Source organism: Acipenser ruthenus, chromosome 20 (assembly GCF_902713425.1).
Source record: "Acipenser ruthenus chromosome 20, fAciRut3.2 maternal haplotype, whole genome shotgun sequence".
In the NCBI taxonomy this organism is placed as follows: Eukaryota; Metazoa; Chordata; class Actinopteri; order Acipenseriformes; family Acipenseridae; genus Acipenser; species Acipenser ruthenus.
Genome location: NC_081208.1, coordinates 9,966,202 through 9,985,538, shown reverse-complemented (window position 1 = coordinate 9,985,538; position 19,337 = coordinate 9,966,202). Strand labels below are relative to the sequence as shown.

Genomic DNA, 19,337 nt, shown 5'->3' with positions numbered 1-19,337 from the left:
CCTAACACTATGGAGTTTGGAATGTGGCGGACGCCTCCAATGCCCGATGGATCAACATTAAGGCGTACCAGCCACTTTCTGGCTCCTGTCCAAACCCCATCTTCATCTGTAATTTTCCTCCCTTCTGATGACACCCTCCCATAGCGGTTAAGCCATGTTGTAATATCATAGTCGCTAACAGCCTCATTGAATTGGACAGTAACAACTTTCATTTCTCTGTCTGTCAGTGCATCCACACAAAATTCTTTGTATGGAGCGAGATATTTATTCTCCCCCCAAAAGGACCACATTTCTTGTAACTTTTGGGGGTTCCTAAAACTGACCTCAAACACTTCCTTAAGCCCTGGCAATTTCACCAAACAATTCAAGTCAGAAGGGGAAAAACCCATACCCCTCTGAAGAATGGTCCGGCTGAACTCCAGTCTCGTCAGTCCTGGTTCCGTTTCCTCTTGCTGGGTCCTTGTGAAGCGCACCGCATTGTGCCTCCTAGTCTCCTGGGTTGGCCGGAACGCCATCCTTCAGCTGGCTCCTCCGATTGGGGTGGGAGAAGCCTCTGGACGTCCGGGTTGTCTCTCTCTACGGAAAAGAAACAACGTAAGCAGCAAATCTGGGCAGTTGAAGGAACTATTACTTTAGTCCCTGAGGAGATGGTCGCCTCGCAAGAGGGACCCCCTCCCCAGGTGAACGGTGTCCTTCCCTGGCGGAGTAGGGGGCGCTGCTTGGCACCGAGACCACGTAGGAAGAATCGTGGCTGTGACGCCTCCTCGGGGTCCGGGGCCGCCCTCTGCTCCTCCCAGATGGCGCCCTCTTCAATGAATAAATAAATATATAAATGAATAAATGTTGAAATACATAAATCAATCAATAAATAAATACATGTCCATTTAGTTATTCATTTATGCATTTGTTTATTTTTAATTTGGGCATGGAATATCCTCCATAAAGCAGAACTAAAAGGTGAAGCAGAAATGTCGAAAGACAAAAATTAAATGTAAAAAGCAATTGGAAAAAATTCTCAGTTTAAGTGGGCATCTATAATTTAAACAATTGTGCAAGGAACATTTCAGTGCTTTTTCTAAAGACAGAGCTCGGCCGTTGCTTTTTTCGAAATTGCCTGCAATATTTATTAGTAGTAAAGGCGATACAGCGAATGTCACTTTCTCAGCCCTGTCCCTTTTGACAGATGTATGACCCTAAGTCCCGCCCCTTTACACCTTTTGATTGATTTATGACCCAAGCCCCGCACCTATTGATTGATTTATGACCACAAGCTCCGCCCCTTTCCAAGCCGTTGAGTGATTTATGACATTTAAGCCCCGCCCCTTTCCCCATGCCTTTTTGAGTGATTTATGACCCTTATGCCCCGCCCCCTTTTTTCGACATTAACGGGTTATCCATCAAAAATAGCCCACCCCCTAAAAAGGCATCTGTTGTGCCCTAGTTTACAGACTATTACATAGAAAAGAAAAAGAAAAAAGAGAGTGTGTGTGTGTGTGTGTGTGTATTTTTCTTTTGACCGTGTTCGAGTCCCTCCGAAACAATAACCTGGGTTATTGACAAACAGAGAGACCCCAAGCATATTAAAGAGTTTCATCATCAGTAAAAAAATATATATTAAAGTATAAAATATATATCAAAATATAAATGTAGCTGGCTCTTTGAGCTAAAATATATTAAAATATAGCTATATAAAATATATATAATGAACATGGTTCTACATAATGGTTGATTTTAACAGTACAACGTACTCTTAAAAATTATTTAAAGTTATTTTTGAATCTAATAAATGTTAGCACAGGTTCGAATTGTAAAGGTTTTAGGGTTGTAGGAGTCCTCCCATAATGCACCTGGGTCTGCATAATGGTTGATATAAATATTACAGAGAACTCTAAAAAAACGATTTATAATCATTTTAGATGTTAATAAATGTTACCACTACATTCTTTGGACTAATAGAAAGAATTGTTTAGCTAAACCGCCCTAAACGATGTCCCATTCATTCTCTATGGTAGTGCTAAACAAACCACTACGGATGTAATACTGCTGCCGTGGCAACATGGCGCTGTTGTGCAGGTCTGTGCCTAAAGTTAATGCATCGAGTTGAAAACTACACGAAAGGGAGCAAGAAAAAAGGGACCGCGTATAACACTGGTGCTGGTGTGAACAACAGCACATACTGCAATTCTATTATTACACAACAAAGGGAAGCCCCGCCAAAGCAGGGCATCAAAAAATTAGTTGAAACTCATAAATGTTCCTCTCCACGGAAATCTTTAGTAAAAGGCGAAAGATTTATGCGATCTGAAGAGAAACCAGAGTATGCTAACATCACCGTTCAGTAGGCAACCTACTCATATTGTTATTGTAACAAGGGACGGGTAGTTGTTTTAAACGAGCATTTTAAAGTCTAAGTCTTGAGAAAAACAGCCAAAACAGCATACAAGTACTGTATGTTGACATTTAGATTTAAATATGATATTTTAAAAGCATGCATTTCATAAGAGGAAATTAGATTCTACCAAAGTGCATTATGGGTATGCAAATATGATCCAACCCTGCAGCGCGGTTTCCACCCAACAGTATTGCTCAACCCCAAGGTATTCGTTTTCCGTTTATATTTTTTTGTCCCTCTCTATTTTTAGCCGAAGTTTCAAGGATTTCCGCCCCGTACAGAGGATCGCCTTCAAAAAGAAGACGAGCGTTCCCACTCCAGCGCCGTGTTGGTGTCACTTACACTCCCAACTTCTGCTGTCTGAAAGGAAACCCGACTCCACGGAGCCGACTAGACTCAGCAGAAAGACGAACTGAATGTAGAACCACCTTTCAAGGTACGTTTATGCAAATATTCTGTCAAAATTAAAACGCGTTATTTAATAGTACATATACTGAGCATCACAAGAAACTGATCAGTATTATTACACATTTCATTCGAAAAAAAAACCAAACAAAAAACGAGGTATATACATGATGGACATGATGACAAAATGCCTGCTGCTCAGCAACGGTGGCCACACGCTAGTACTAGCCTGTGAATTTCACAGTACCCCCTGTCCCCCCATAACCATATACAGTACAATGTCAATTGTTAATCAGCACATTACAATCTTACTGCACCTGCTGTAAAACAGAATTTGTCATTCTAGTGAATTTTATCTAAAGTTTCTTTCGATGTTCAGTATATATCACGATTCTAAAAGCAGATACAAATAAACCCAATGAGAAGCTAATAACAAATAACGCGATGTAGAGCTTAATGCAGTGTAACCTGTACCTTCGATATTTTAGACTTTTTATTAAACCACTGTTCTATGCTACTGAAATGTCATCAACCACTATTACTATCATAAAGCTCCCAAAATCCTTTTAGATGCTACTCCTAAGTAAATGACTGGAATTTAGTTTGGGATTGTTTTGCAGTTAGTGATCCGTTCAGCTTTGTGTTTTGCTTACAGATGCTATAAAAAAAATAAAACCAATAAAACACCTATGCTGCTTTAGTAGCAGCAAAATACAAGGTTGTGTATAAATGGGTAATTGTATGTAAAAATAATGTGATATCTGTATAATGTGAAACAATGTATAATGTGATATCTTGTAACAATTGTAAGTCGCCCTGGGTAAGGGCGTCTGCTAAGAAATAAATAATAATAATAATAATAATAATAATAATAATAATAATAATAATAATAATAATAAATAATATCAGTGTTTAAGATGTTCGCTAGATTCACATTTATTACATTTGTGTTCTGTTTTATGTCAAGGTTGTGACAGCAGTTGTGAAGGATTCAGAAGACAGTTATTCGAATCTTATCCCAAACTGAGTGAGGGTGGTGGATTTTAACTAATAAAGATTTCAGGATCTACGAGAAGACAGATCTAGGCTGTTATTGTTGCCCTAATGAGGGGTACTCAGCAAAATATTTAAGGGACCCAGAAACCCAAATGGTCTCTGCCATTATCTATGTAAGGCCGCTACAAAGAGGTCTTAATATGGATCAGGTAAGAGCTTATTGTTTTTTTCTTTGATTATTTCTTAGTGCTGGTAAATTCTTATTATTCATCCATCTTCTTTGGTGGGTTTTGAGGGTTCCACATGTTCATTCAGCTGTAGTGTAACATTGCATTTGCAGTGAATGACGTGTCTGCTGCAATTCATTTTGTAGGTTCCTGGGCTGTCCTTATCCACTGGGCCCCTGATGAAGTGCCTCTTTTGTGAGAAAGACTTTTCCTTCTCAGAAATAAAGTCACAGTGACGGCTGTAGCAGCAGGTATAGTGTTTTTGTTAATGTAATTGGTCATTGTTAAATACAGTACATTAACTATTTTGAAAGGTTTATTTGCAGTAAAATGATGAAATATGCGTATAGTGGTTTTCAGGAAATGATTATGTTAATGTAGTCTTACAGAAATAAATGTATTGGTCTCGTTAAATGTTTTAAAAATGAATAAAAGCTGATTGGCTGTGTTTTGATGTAATATAATTTAAGTAGTGGTTATAATCATTGTTTTGCTGCACTTCATGGATACATATGTCAAGTTCTTATTACCTGTTGTCATATACCAAAGGAACTTTTTGATGAAAATTCTCACAGTGATCTGAGAATGTGTTGGTCCTGCATATGCTTGTGAGGCTTTGTCCTTAATTGTCTTTGTTTTGCTGTGTCTTCTTAGTTAATTACTTCATGTGAAACTTATGATTTAAAATGTATTGTCTTCAAGGCCTTCATTTGAGAGCACAGACAGTAGTGTAGTGGAAGGAGTAGGTGAGACTCAGAGTTCAGAGGTGCCCACTGCAACAGTAACTTGTGTGCTGCTGAATTCTGATGAGCTGCTACAGCCTCAGGAGTGTATTCCGGATAGACCAAGTGAAATAATAGACAGCAGTAGGGATGCAGGAGTAGACAGAGCAGTCTTCGTTGACAGCAGAGAGGCTGAGGACGGTTTGTGAATTAAATTATTTGAATTAATTTTATGTGTTGAATGAAATAAGCTCACACCTTTCTGTTTTTCAATGGGTATGTTTTATTTCTTTTCAGAATGGAAAATCATGGCAAATTTGTTCAGGGAGGCTGTATTGAAGCAGCATGAAACTGGTAAACCACTCCATCTAAGAATGGATTTGCGAGACAGCATGGAGAATAGAGAGAGGGACATTTTGTCATTTTATAAAATGTCCATAATAGAATGGGCCTGTCCTTTAAAATGCACACTTGAAGGTATTTGAATGGAATTTTACTCACTCTCTTTATTTTTAAGGTTTTAATCATGGTTTCATATTTTAATGTTCTGAGTTTTCCATAGGCGATGCAGCTGAGGGTGAAGGAGTGAACAGGTTCTTTTTCTCCACAATTATATCAAAGCTTCAGTTTGGTTTTCATCGTAACTTGCTTTCTATAAAACAGGGTTTTTAAATGAGGTTATTTAGAAATGTCAGTTTATATTAATTTGCTCAAGAATATTACAGATCACAATGTATTTGTAATATTTGTCACATGCTTGTGGAAAAAATCTATATACTTTATCGGTCATATTTTTACTTTTTATACATCACCAATCTAACAGAATAAGGATAGACTGTATAGTGGAGGCATCCCATGCGCAATGGTTTTAGTTAATTAACTGGCCAAGGACATCACTGTTCAGGTTATTTATTCTAAGAGTACTACAGAAATCATTGTTTGTTTCCATTATTGTTTAGTCTTGCATCTACACACTGTGCTTTAATGTTTACAATTGTGGAAATAACGCCTAGACAGTATGAACTCAGTTAGCAGTGCTGTGAGTTCAATTTTTTGCAGAATATAAAATGTGATTTGATCCTTATTTATGTTTGATTTCCTCCCTCCTCAGGAATCACTGACAGAACTTTTAATGTTTGAAGGAGAACCTGACCATTTAATTCCCTCCACATCTGAGTTCCTTCTCGAGAGTGACATGTTTCACGTTGCTGGGCGAATGATTGGACATTCTTTCCTGCACGGTGGTCCAAGCTTAGCTGGATTGAGTCCTGCAATTATCCATGTGTTGCTTGGAGGTGCACCAGAAACAGCCAATCTGGAGATTCACGACTGTCCTGATATTGATGTTCGTGAAACTGTCAGATTAGTAAGTAATGTATGCATAATTTCAATGGCTGAAACTTTTATTGTCTGTTCTGTATTCTCTCATTTTCTGTGCCTCTGAAAATTGCTAACAAGCACTCTTTTGAACAGAATTGTCCCAAATTCAAGGTTGTAGGCTGGAGACTGAAATGTACTGAAGTGTAAATCACTGATGTAGAGTGGGATGATCTCCGTTCCATGTGAACAACTAAGAATGGAACGGCAAGAAAATCGGCATTGGCTAATGGACAAACTCCTCCTTCACGCTGTAAGTAGGTTTGTTTCGTGCATATCCATGTTAGGTTTACTCATTGTACTGGTTAGTTTTGTAATTAATTGATAACCTACAGCAGGGGTGGCCAAACCCAGTCATGGAGAGCCCCTATCCAGCAAATGTGTTCAATAAAAGGGAAACTCTTGTGATTGAGGTCTGAAGAGGGAATTTTTAATTGAAACGATCACTAAAGGACTTCATTTAACAAATTCACCTGCTTAATTCGTCACATTGAAATTCTTCCATGTGTTTTAGACATTGATAATGAAAGGTGACCTATAAAATCAGCTGGACTGGATTCCTGAGTGGCGCATTCGGTAAAGGCCTCCACTAGGAGTGCAGGGTGCGCTTTACGACTCTGAGGTTGCTGGTTCAATCCTGTCGTTCTTTTGCCGGCTGGGGATGGGAGTCCACAGGGCTGTTTGACCACCCCTGACCTACAGTTATTATGCATTTTAATTGGGTACATTCTTCAGTTTGCTTATTACTCTGCTATACTCTTCTTATTTGTGGTAGGTTATTGTAAGACCAACTCGACAGGTTAAACAGCTGAGGAAAAGACTGAAAGAGACATTGGTCTGGCCTCTCCTGAAGGAAAGAAGTGATATTATTCCACTGATGTTTCCAAGGGCCTCTGACACACTATACACCTCCCAGGTGTGTTACATTTTATTACATGTTGTTCCCTGATTAAGTTGTGAATGCCTGTGGCAGTGTGTTACTGTTTCAGTGTTTTGATAATGTGATTTAATTGTTATATTTCTAATTCTGAAGTTTATATATTTTTTGGTGTAACTGTGAAGCTCATATACTAGTATGTTTTAGTCTACAATATAAAACCCAGCTTGTATAGAGCTTTGAGATGAAGCTTGTTATTGAGCAATTTCAATATTGGAATTGAACAAAAATGGCCAATAAGGTTCAGCAAGAGATCCCCTGCCGTTCATTCATTTATCTATTCATTCTTTTTTTCCTCAAGATGATCACCTGGCCCACACTGAATGTGGCGGAAGATGATGATGATGACTGTTCTCTTGAGACTAAATGCCGTATCACAGGCTTCTTCAGGACATTCATTGAAACAGTATAATTGAATCTATTAATCATCGCCATGTATAATTTTATTTTAACCACCCAACTCATTCTTACCTTATACGAGAAGGGACAACTTCTTATTCTTCATCACTCAAAACAGCATTTGCCACCACTTCATATGTAATATTCCTATACAAAGAATACATAAGCTAATGTTCACACTGAAAGGGAATGTAATGAATAAGAATAATCTTGTAGACGAATAACATTTTGATGTCACTACTGTGCTAGTATGATTTTATTTTTACGACTCAAAGCACAAATACAGCCTTCATGTCTTTTATATGCAAGTATTATATGTACATAGGTAGATCATACGTAGCACATTATAATCAACAAAAGTAAAAATATTTGTTACTTTTCAAAAAGCTGACTTGACAGTACTCAAGACCCTGTGAAATTTGAAAAGAGGCATTTATTTATTTTTCACTTTTGTAGCATCACCAAGAGCGCTGATTGATCTCCTCAGATTCTGGGTTGGATGGGAGGTCCTCCCGAAGGAGCTGTCTGTTGAGGTCACAGATACCAAACTGCCCAAAGCATCCACCTGCTTCGAAATCATTAAACTACCCAGACACGACTTTCACTACTCATCATTTGAGGAGGATCTTCTTTCCTGTATACATACTGTAGACACCGGCTTTGGACTTGTCTAATTTAGAATTCCGCCATGAGAAATCTGTTTGAACTCCTTCAGGGGCCAATTAAAATATACAACATAATTGATTTGACAACTAGAAATATAAACATGACAAAGTAAAAAAAAAACATCCAGGTTAATGTTCTGCTATATTATTATTATTATTATTATTATTATTATTATTATTATTATTATTATTATTATTATTTATTTATTTATTTATTTATTAACAGATGCCCTTATCCAGGGCGGCTTACAGTCGTAAACAAAAATACATTTCAAGAATCACAGTACAAGTAATAATACATTTATATAAATACTAAATGTACTAAGAAAGAAATTCAAATTAATGACTGGCAATTTTATTAGGCCATTTTATTATTTTGATTACAATAAATAATGCACTGATTCTCAAAACTTTTTTTGGGGGGTGGGGGGGAGGAGAAGACAACGCTTTTTTTTCTTCTAAAATACTTCCTTAAGTTTGTGAAAACATCTGTTAAATATCAACATAAGCACAGATACTATTGTCATTTATTTATTTAAGAAAGTCAGACTCAATGACAAAAAATACAGCTGTCCCAAACAATAAAAAAATCATCAAATTTGGATGTCTGTTTCTTTCTAATTTAATTTTTTTTGCCAATGTTATGTCCTTTTCTCACCCAATTTGTTTTACCTGTCACACTAACAAATTATAGGAACTGCTGAAAAAAGAAACACTAATAATATAAAAATTCTGATTTACCTTATATACCTTGGTGATATTGTGAGGTATTAGTACTTGTCAGGGTTCAGAAGTATCATACTAAGAAAGGTTAACACTGATCAAACTACAAAAATAATGTATTGCTATTGTAGAGGTAGTCATTACACAATGTATTTGGTATTGTAGAGGTAGTCTTTACACAATGTATTGCTATTGTAGAGGTAGTCTTTATACAAATGTGCAGTATATACTCGTTACGAACTATAACCATGAAAATGTATGTGTCACTGTATCATGTTCCTATTTTAGGAATTCCCCAATATTTCTGAGATTATTGTAACAGTGTCTGTGTAAATGCTCAAAGCATGCTGGTCTTCTGGATTTGGCAATGTTGCGATTTCTTGTGCTGTTAACTGACGAGGAAGTTGGATCTCAGGGATGGATACTCCTTCAGTATCATGACCGTGTGGTCCAGCCCAGTCAATCCCATATTCCTCATCAACCGAAAAAACAAATATGCAAACCCACTTTACAAATACTGCATCTTTGCTCTTAAACATTGGAAGACTACTTTATATATATATATATATATATATATATATATATATATATATATATATATATATATATATATATACACAGTGCCTTGCAAAAGTATTCAGAACCCTGACCAATTCTCTCATATTACTGAATTACAAATGGTACTTTGAAATTTTGTTCTGTTTGATATTTTATTTTAAAACACTGAAACTCAAAATCAATTATTGTAAGGTGACATTGGTTTTATGTTGGGAAATATTTTTAAGAAAAATAAAAAACTGAAATATCTTGCTTGCATAAGTATTCAACCCCCACACATTAATATTTGGTAGAGCCACCTTTCGCTGCAATAACAGCTTTAAGTCTTTTGGGGTAAGTATGTACCAGCTTTGCACACAGTGTCGGAGTGATTTTGGCCCATTCTTCTTGGCAGATTTGCTCCAGGTTGTTCAGGTTGGTTGCATTTGTATTACTTTATCTCTAACTTCTGTAGACTGCTCTTTGGTCTTCATTTTCCTTCAGACTCACAGCCTGACCAATGATCCTTCAACAGTGGGGTTTTTATCCAGAAAATGTGACAGCAGCTTTAATGGTTCACAGGTGGAGGCCAATGGTAAGGTAATTGTGTCCTCGTTAGGGCAATTTCTTTCATCGGTGTAAACTGGGAGCTTCCACAGCACAGGGGTTGAATACTTTTTCTGATACAAACCAAGAAGGCGAACAAATGCTGACGAAGACATCAACAGTACATCAATTACGACTATGGACCCAAACACCAACGAAGCCTCTGAACACACCGACACAGACCCAAATACAGTAAAGTATTCTGACAAGATGGAGAAAGACTGAAAATACTTGTAGATAATTAGATACATGAATTACCTATTATGTGTAAAAGCTCACTATACAAATAAAATGTAAATTTGTTTAATTGTTTAAGAAAAATCTGTATTTCAACAAAACACTGACTCATGCACATACGTAATGCAAAATTCAACAGGTTGCAAAGTTTGTCACGACAGCACCACTGGGCCAGAACGAAGCAAAAAAAAGTGACGACTGAAGATAGGTGGAGGACTCGGTGGTTCTTGGAGTCTACCCTCCACCGGGGGATCAGGTGGGCCATTCATTAGTCTGCTATGGAGTAAGTGCAGTTTTCCTGTGAGCACAGAACAGTTATAGTTTAGGCGTTCCTCGTTAGTATAGTGGTCAGTAACTCTCCCTGTCACGTGGAAGACCGTGGTTCAATTCCCTGACGGACAGATTCTTTTTTATTTATTTTAAATTCGATATTCTCCTTAAATATTTTACGCACAAACTGTAGTTGACAGTTATTTACCAGATATGGGGTGGCTTGCATAAAAGTGGATTAGCTATTCGGAGAGTAAAATTGGGTTGCACGAGAGAAAATTAACAGATGAGTTACTACTCTCAGAGTAAAAATTAATCAGAGGAGTAAATTATGCAAATAAAGTGTTCAACATTCCCAACCGGTAGACTTTTTTTTTTAGTGCGGAGGTAAACTTTAGTGAGGAGGTAAGTGTCAGATGTAAGTAAATTGTACTAAACTGTGTTAATCACAATATGTTTGTACTTTAGAAAACTATATAACAATGGCGATATCCGTTGCTTTCCACACCATCGAGCCTTTATCCGCTTTCACTACGCTAGGCCCTTTTCAATCCCCGATATTTTCCTTTGTAGCAGACCCGTTCTGAACGCCTTTTCTCATAGTTTTTGTTTCACCGTGGTATCAAGGTCTTTTTTTATATAACAAACGGCAAGGAATTGTATGAAGGTTAATAAGTAAATGTGAAACAAATGTAAAACTTATTGCAATCATATATTTTAAAGTACTTGCCAAGAATATACTTTCTTTCCCGCCCTTAGTGCCCGAGTCCCGGACAGATATGCGCAAGGCAATAATAATAATTCATAATATCGACACATGTTGTCGCCTACGCAATTTCTAGCATTTATATTTACACTTTGTAAAGAGTACAGTTTTTTTTGTTGTTGTTTTGTTTTGTTTTTTTACATTGAAATCTCAAGTAGTGTTTGTTGACTGTTGGCGATTGTGAGATTATACACGTGATAAAGAGGAAACATCTTAAAAACAACTTTGTAATGCAGGTAACGATAAGAAAACATAAATCCATCTTATTTGCCAAATACAATGTGGATAAATAAATAGAATTACACTAACCATGGCAACCTACCTTAATTTATTTTTTATCTAGATAAGGAAACAGCAACAAAAAGACAAAGGGGGAACAATTACAGTGATTTTGAAAAAAAATCTTGTCGAAATTATCAGGCAGTTTAGGACAGAGAAAAAAGCATGGGTGGAAATAAAGAAACAGTTTAATGTGGAGGAAAGGGTTACAAAAAGGTCGGTAAAACAGCTACAGGGTGCATGGAAAGAATTGAAGAAATAGGCAAAAAAATAAATAGCAAAAGAAAAAAGAGAAAAAAAATAGAACTGGAGGCGGACCTGTAGAAAGACAGACCGACCCCCTGGCACTCCCAATTAAAGAGATTACACCCCAAAACGTTGCCTATATTGAAGAGGTACCAGATAGCGATATGAGGCAGGAAGAAATAACAATAGCATGCTCATCTCCAGAATCGGTGTCAAGTACAGTTGTGTGTGGTTTCTTTATATATATATATATATATATATATATATATATATATATATATATATATATATATATATATATATATATATATAGTTCAAGACCAATTAAATGTTTAGAATCCAGGTACTACAGCAGGCACTGACACCACTGAAAACTGCACACAGCCCACAGCGCTGCAAAAAGAGAACAGATAGGAGCATTAAAGTGCTTTATTTCTACGTGTTACATCTTCTCCACCAGTCCCTGGATTGTATATTTTGCAAAACGATATAGTTGATGAAATTGTTCTTCACTGTACATGTCAAGAGGATTAGTCCCATCTCTAAACACTCTTGTTTCCAGGTCTTGTTTTCTCTTCAAAATCAAATATTTGTTTGAAATCCAATAAATACTCATCCATATTCCAAATGCTAAATGAAAGAAAGGAGCCCCCTCCTCTACTAAACCAGCCTCTACCCAGGTTTAACTTCCTCTCTTATTTACTTCTTTAGTAAGCTTACTCAGCTGTGGTGAAAGCAGACTAAGCTTACTCTGCTGTTTACTGTTTACTCTGAGAGTAGCTACTCTCCACTTTTATGCAAGCCACCCATGGTGTATACTTGCTTTTTATCTATTCCTATATACGTAATCCTTACCCGCTGTACCATATTTACAGTATTATTTGTTGTACTTGACTATGTATTATTTTACCTGTGCTTTTGCATTTCTATAAACGATTTCTTGCTAAAACAGTTTGTGTAAGAATACTCTTGTCCTCATTGAAAAAAGTGTTTCATTATAAAAAAAAATACAAACAATAAAAAGGGCTCGTCCAGGATTTGGTCCCCGGACCTCTCGCACACTAAGCGAGAATCATACAGCTAGACCAACAAGCCACCATAATGGTTCCTGCCTGCACTGCAAACTCAATCGGTACATTGTCAATACATGGACTAGCCAATGGTGTAAATGATACCGCCCATTCGCTTTGATTGACACGCGTGTCTTTGCATAACGAAATGTAAAAAGCAGTCGAAAAGGAAATGCAGTGGCGGAAATGTAAAAGCGAAAGCGCATAGTGAAATGCAAGTAGCAGAAAAGGAACTGTCGTAGCAGAAATGTACATGTAAAAAGCAAAGTGGCAAAAGTGAAATAAGTCAATGAATAAATAAATATATAAATGAATAAATGTTGAAATACATCAATCAATCAATCAATAAATACATGTCCATTTAGTTATTCATTTATGCATTTGTTTATTTTTAATTTGGGCATGGAATATCCTCCATAAAGCAGAACTAAAAGGTGAAGCAGAAATGTCGAAAGACAAAAATTAAATGTAAAAAGCAATTGGGAAAAATTCTCAGTTAAGTGGGCATCTATAATTTAAACAATTGTGCAAGGAACATTTCAGTGCTTTTTCTAAAGACAGAGCTCGGCCGTTGCTTTTTTCGAAATTGCCTGCAATATTTATTAGTAGTAAAGGCGATACAGCGAATGTGACTTTCTCAGCCCCGTCCCTTTTGATAGATGTATGACCCTAAGTCCCGCCCCTTTACACCTTTAGATTGATTTATGACCCAAGCCCCGCACCTATTGAATGATTTATGACATTTAAGCCCCGCCCCTTTCCCCACGCCTTTTTGAGTGATTTATGACCCTTATGTCCCGCCCCCTTTTACGGGATATCCGTCAAAAATAGCCCACCCCCTAAAAAGGCATCTGTTGTGCCCTAGTTTACAGACTATTACATAGAAAAGAAAAAGAAAAAAGAGAGTGTGTGTGTGTGTGTGTATTTTTCTTTTGACCGTGTTCGAGTCCCTCCGAAACAATAACCTGGGTTATTGACAAACAGAGAGACCCTAAGCATATTAAAGAGTTTCATCATCAGTAAAAAAATATATATTAAAGTATAAAATATATATCAAAATATAAATGTAGCTGGCTCTTTGAGCTAAAATATATTAAAATATAGCTATATAAAATATATATAATGAACATGGTTCTACATAATGGTTGATTTTAACAGTACAACGTACTCTTACAAATTATTTAAAGTTATTTTTGAATCTAATAAATGTTAGCACAGGTTCGAATTGTAAAGGTTTTAGGGTTGTATGAGTCCTCCCATAATGCACCTGGGTCTGCATAATGGCTGATATAAATATTACAGAGAACTCTAAAAAAACGATTTATAATCATTTTAGATGTTAAGAAATGTTACCACTACATTCTTTGGACTAATATAAAGAATTGTTTAGCTAAACCGCCCTAAACGATGTCCCATTCATTCTCTATGGTAGTGCTAAACAAACCACTACGGATGTAATACTGCTGCCGTGGCAACATGGCGCTGTTGTGCAGGTCTGTGCCTAAAGTTAATGCATCGAGTTGAAAACTACACGAAAGGGAGCAAGAAAAAAGGGACCGCGTATAACACTGGTGCTAGTGTGAACAACAGCACATACTGCAATTCTATTATTACACAACAAAGGGAAGCCCCGCCAAAGCAGGGCATCAAAAAATCAGTTGAAACTCATAAATGTTCCTCTCCACGGAAATCTTTAGTAAAATACTCTTTTATTGAGATTTTACATTTTTTTTTTTTTTTTTTTACATTTACACCCATTCGTTTTTTTCATTCATTTTACATTTCTTTTAAAGATGACATTCATGCATACAGACATACATTTTGTTTTAAAAGCATTTAAAACACATTTAAAAACACCAAGACAATTGTGCTTATACATGGTTAAAACAGACACAGATTAAAATCAACATGAAAAAAACCTGTGCTGCTTTAAAAGTGACTGGAAAAAAAGAACCATCTATAAAAAACCAGTGCTTGTGAGGGCCGGGGAGTGCTCTCTAAAAAGGTTCAAAAGTGAACATAAAACTATAGATCTAAAACAGGGACAGGGGAAAAGGGAAAGTGTATAAAACAGTGAGTTAAAATTCTAAAATTTTAAAACACTTAAAATGTAACTTTTAATAGTTGACATTAAAAATCTTTTAGATACATAAAACAAAACAAAACAAAATCAAATAAAACATTCAAAATAAATCAAATCAAAATCCATAAAACTGAAACAAAAAGACTACATAAAACCAGGGCACCGTTCAAAAACAAAATAAATAAAAGGCTTAGCGGTGCCCCGTAGTCCCGCTCCTAGGAGCTAGCGGTTCCAGTTTTTTCCTTCATTCCATCTTCACGTCCTGAAGTCCGGCGATCCTCCACTCCGCGCAGGCCTTGTCCTTCCTGAGGGTCCGGATGTCCAGAATTACAAAGTCCTTGATAAGAGTTTGTGCCCTTCTGGTCGTGGTGATAGTGTCTAGCTCCTGCTTGTGATAGACACAGACGTTACGGCCTTCCCACAGGATCTGCTTGACAACATTGATGACACGCCAAACGCACTTAGCTGTGCTGGTAGTGACTCCTCCCGCAGGCCCATAGAGCACAGTCTCAGCGGTCATCTTGGCCGTGTCAGCAAACCTGTTTAGGAAGACAGAGACAGAGAGCCAGACACTGCCAGCCACATCACACTCCCAGAAGATATGGGCTGGTGTTTCTCTCTTGCGGCACTTTGCATAGGGGCATGTTTCTACTTGGGCTAGTCCCCTCCTGAACATGAACGCTCGAGTGGGGAGTGCACTGTGGACGGTGTTCCATGCTATATCCTTCTGGACATTACTGAGGCAGCTGTGAGACACATTCTCCCAGATTTTTTGGCTTTGGGTGAGGGAGAAAGTAGCTACTTTTTCAATTTCCTGGGAACCGGCAAGATATTTAGTTACAGCCTTGTATTCCCAGGAGGCCAATTTTGCTTTATCTAAGCCCAATTTATATATAGTGTCCCTTAAGGTTCTATAATACAATGGGGGGTCCCAGGAGTACGGCACAGTGTTATCAATAGTGCAGAGGCCCAAGGCCCTGAGACAGGTGGCAAAATAGAAACGATTCATGTAACATACCTTCCTGTCCAGGGCCTGGATGTTCTTGATAGTTTGCGTGAGCCCCTGCACTCGGGTGAGCTGCACAACGTCCGGGACCCCCTTACCTCCCTTCTTGTCGGCTTTACTCAGGGTGGCTCGCTTTACCCTCTCCATCTTGCTGCCCCAGATAAAGCGGTGGATAATGCGGTCCACCACTTTTTTGGTGGTCCTGTCTGGGTGAAAGATTTTTCCTACATAAGAGAGGATGGGGAACAGTATAGACTTGGTTATTAATACTCTACCCGTCATTGTTAAGGATCTTGTGCTCCATCCGCCAATCTTTTTACGGACCTGGTTAATGGCCGCCGTCCAGCTCTGGGCCCCCGAGCTATTGTTCTCGAAAATGAGGCCCAGAATCTTGATTTTGTCCTTTTTGACAGGGTACATGTCCGACAGTTCCCTATCTACCTGCCAATTTTTAGACACGTAGACTTCGCTCTTGGACTTATTAATCACTGCCCCGGTCGCCGTGCAGTACTTCTCAAGGATATTACTAATCCGAGGTACCGACTATGTGTTGGTGCAAATGAGTGACTGTGGCAAAGTGCCCCCCCTGTGTGTGTTATATGTTACGTGTTGTGTGTAAATGTTGGTGTATAGGCATTGGTACACGGGATATAAGCGGTCTGTGTTTCACGTGTGTGTAAATTGTATATTTGTATTTAGGCACGGGGATGGCACATCACATCACGTGCAAGTAAAAACTAATATGTGAGCACGGGGAATTGCACTTTAATTAATTCACGTGCAGTTGTACCGAGATTCCAATTGAATGATTGACTAGCAATCGAATCTCGTTACAACTGCATAAAAGCTGCATGTTTTCACTCACTGGGGGTTGGTGTTCGGTGAGTGGAGAACGGGTTAGGAGACGGAGGGTATTGTAAAAGTAATAATAGTAAAAGAAGCTCACCGTGTTTGTCTGTGTAGTTCGTTTTGTTTGTCTGTTTATTTTGGCTCAAGTGCCGTGTCCTGTTTTGTGTTCTGTTTGTTAAACCTTTTTATTTATTTGTTATTAAACGCTGAGTGCAACCATCGCACTCAGTTTCTCTCATCATCACCGTCTGTCTGTGTGTTTCTCTCTCTGGTCTGAGTTCCTCCCTACAGCCGTCTTTGTGACACGTGGTGTCAGAACCGGGACAACAGCGCCTCCAGGGCTCAGGCCAGAGCGGGAACCGCAGTTTTTTTTGGGTGGAAAAAAACAAAAAAAAACAAAAAAAACAAAAAAAAACAAAGGAGAAGAAATGGGGAGAAGAGGCTGGAGAAGAGCACAGGAGGGCAAAGGGAGAAAGGTGGAAGCAGGGCTGTGGTGTTTCGACTGTGGCCAAACTAGCCACACCACCATACCCTGCTCCGTCCACCGGACCCTACAGGCAATGGCCCAAAGACTGGGATGGGGGGAGTGGTGCCCTGGCTGTGGGGCATATGGGCACACGTTGGCCCTATGCCCCATGCAGGATGAAGAAGAGGAGCCCTTGCTGCCACGTCCACAGCCCGAGTGGGAGGAGCCCGAACGTCCACAGCCCGAGTGGGAGGAGCCCGAACGTCCACAGCCCGAGTGGGAGGAGCCCGAACGTCCACAGCCCGAGTGGGAGGAGCCCGAGCGTCCACGGCCCGAGAGGGAGGAGTCGGTGCGTCCACGGCCCGAGAGGGAGGAGTCGGTGCGTCCACGGCCCGAGAGGGAGGAGTCGGTGCGTCCACGGCCCGAGAGGGAGGAGTCGTGCGTCCACGGCCCGAGAGGGAGGAGTCGGTGCGTCCACGGCCCGAGAGGGAGGAGTCGGTGCGCCCACGGCCCGGAGGGGAGGAGCCGGTGCGTCCTGTGTCCGGAGGGGAGGAGCTGAAGGCCCAAACCCCTATTTTTTTTTGGGAGGGACGAGGGCGTGAAGCTCAGGCTCCACAGCAGCCGCTGTTTTTGCTGCTGAAGGGAGCCCAGCGGAGACGCCCGCCACCAGCCCTACCCCCGCTGTCGGAGGAGCCGGCAGCGCCACCACCACCACCCGAGGGAGAGGAGCAGGAGCTGCCTCTGCCTCCACCACCTGAGGGAGAGGAGCAGGAGCTGCCTCTGCCTCCACCACCTGAGGGAGAGGAGCAGGAGCTGCCTCTGCCTCCACCACCACCCGAGGGAGAGGAGCAGGAGCTGCCTCTGCCTCCACCACCACCCGAGGGAGAGGAGCAGGAGCTGCCTCTGCCTCCACCACCACCCGAGGGAGAGGAGCAGGAGCTGCCTCTGCCTCCACCACCCGAGGGAGAGGAGCAGGAGCTGCCTCTGCCTCCACCACCCGAGGGAGAGGAGCAGGAGCTGCCTCTGCCTCCACCACCACCCGAGGGAGAGGAGCAGGAGCTGCCTCTGCCTCCACCACCACCCGAGGGAGAGGAGCAGGAGCTGCCTCTGCCTCCACCACCACCACCCGAGGGAGAGGAGCAGGAGCTGCCTCTGCCTCCACCACCCGAGGGAGAGGAGCAGGAGCTGCCTCTGCCTCCACCACCACCCGAGGGAGAGGAGCAGGAGCTGCCTCTGCCTCCACCACCACCCGAGGGAGAGGAGCAGGAGCTGCCTCTGCCTCCACCACCACCCGAGGGAGAGGAGCAGGAGCTGCCTCTGCCTCCACCACCCGAGGGAGAGGAGCAGGAGCTGCCTCTGCCTCCACCACCCGAGGGAGAGGAGCAGGAGCTGCCTCTGCCTCCACCACCACCCGAGGGAGAGGAGCAGGAGCTGCCTCTGCCTCCACCACCACCCGAGGGAGAGGAGCAGGAGCTGCCTCTGCCTCCACCACCACCACCCGAGGGAGAGGAGCAGGAGCTGCCTCTGCCTCCACCACCCGAGGGAGAGGAGCAGGAGCTGCCTCTGCCTCCACCACCACCACCACCCGAGGGAGAGGAGCAGGAGCTGCCTCTGCCTCCACCTCCTGAGGGTCCGCTGCTGCTGCCGTCGCCTGAGGTCATCGAGGGTCCTGCTTCGCCTGGGGTCGCCGGGGCCTCTGCTTTGCCTCGGGTCGCTACACTGTGGCCGGAGCTCCATGAAGGGGAGCTGCCGGCCATAAAGAAAGAGGGGGAGGTCAGGAGACCAGCTCCCCCAGCTGCACTTTCGCGGCAGCAGATAGTGTGGCTGAAGCCCCGGAAGAGGGAGCTGCCAGCCACGAAGAATTGGGGGGTGCCAGACATTCCACCATGGCCACCCCCAGAAACAACTTGCTTCCCCCTCTTCCGGGACTTTGGGACTGAGGGGGGAGGTGGCCATTGAGGCCATGTGTGCGTTGCACAAGGGGGGGTATATGTGGCAAAGTGCCCCCCCTGTGTGTGTTATGTTACGTGTTGTGTGTAAATGTTGGTGTATAGGCATTGGTACACGGGATATAAGCGG

The 19,337-nt window shown here is 40.9% G+C and overlaps 1 long non-coding RNA gene and 1 other non-coding gene across 5 annotated transcripts; one reads left to right on the top strand and one right to left on the bottom strand.

Annotated features, from left to right (window-relative positions):
* Positions 1–2,118: 2,118 nt before the first annotated feature.
* LOC117425817 (uncharacterized) lies at positions 2,119–8,722 on the top strand. 4 transcript variants are annotated; one of them, XR_009307872.1, is made up of 8 exons: positions 2,119–2,828; positions 3,765–4,002; positions 4,167–4,271; positions 5,040–5,219; positions 5,854–6,108; positions 6,216–6,372; positions 6,895–7,035; positions 7,358–8,722. It is a non-coding gene; the product is annotated as an uncharacterized LOC117425817 (long non-coding RNA). The 4 variants fall into 4 exon arrangements; XR_009307871.1 differs by having other exon boundaries at positions 5,040–6,108; positions 7,358–7,462; positions 7,912–8,722; XR_009307873.1 differs by having other exon boundaries at positions 5,040–6,108; positions 6,234–6,372.
* Positions 2,207–2,321, bottom strand: LOC131698973 (U5 spliceosomal RNA). Its single transcript, XR_009307968.1, has one exon. It is a non-coding gene; the product is annotated as a U5 spliceosomal RNA (small nuclear RNA).
* Positions 8,723–19,337: the final 10,615 nt, after the last annotated feature.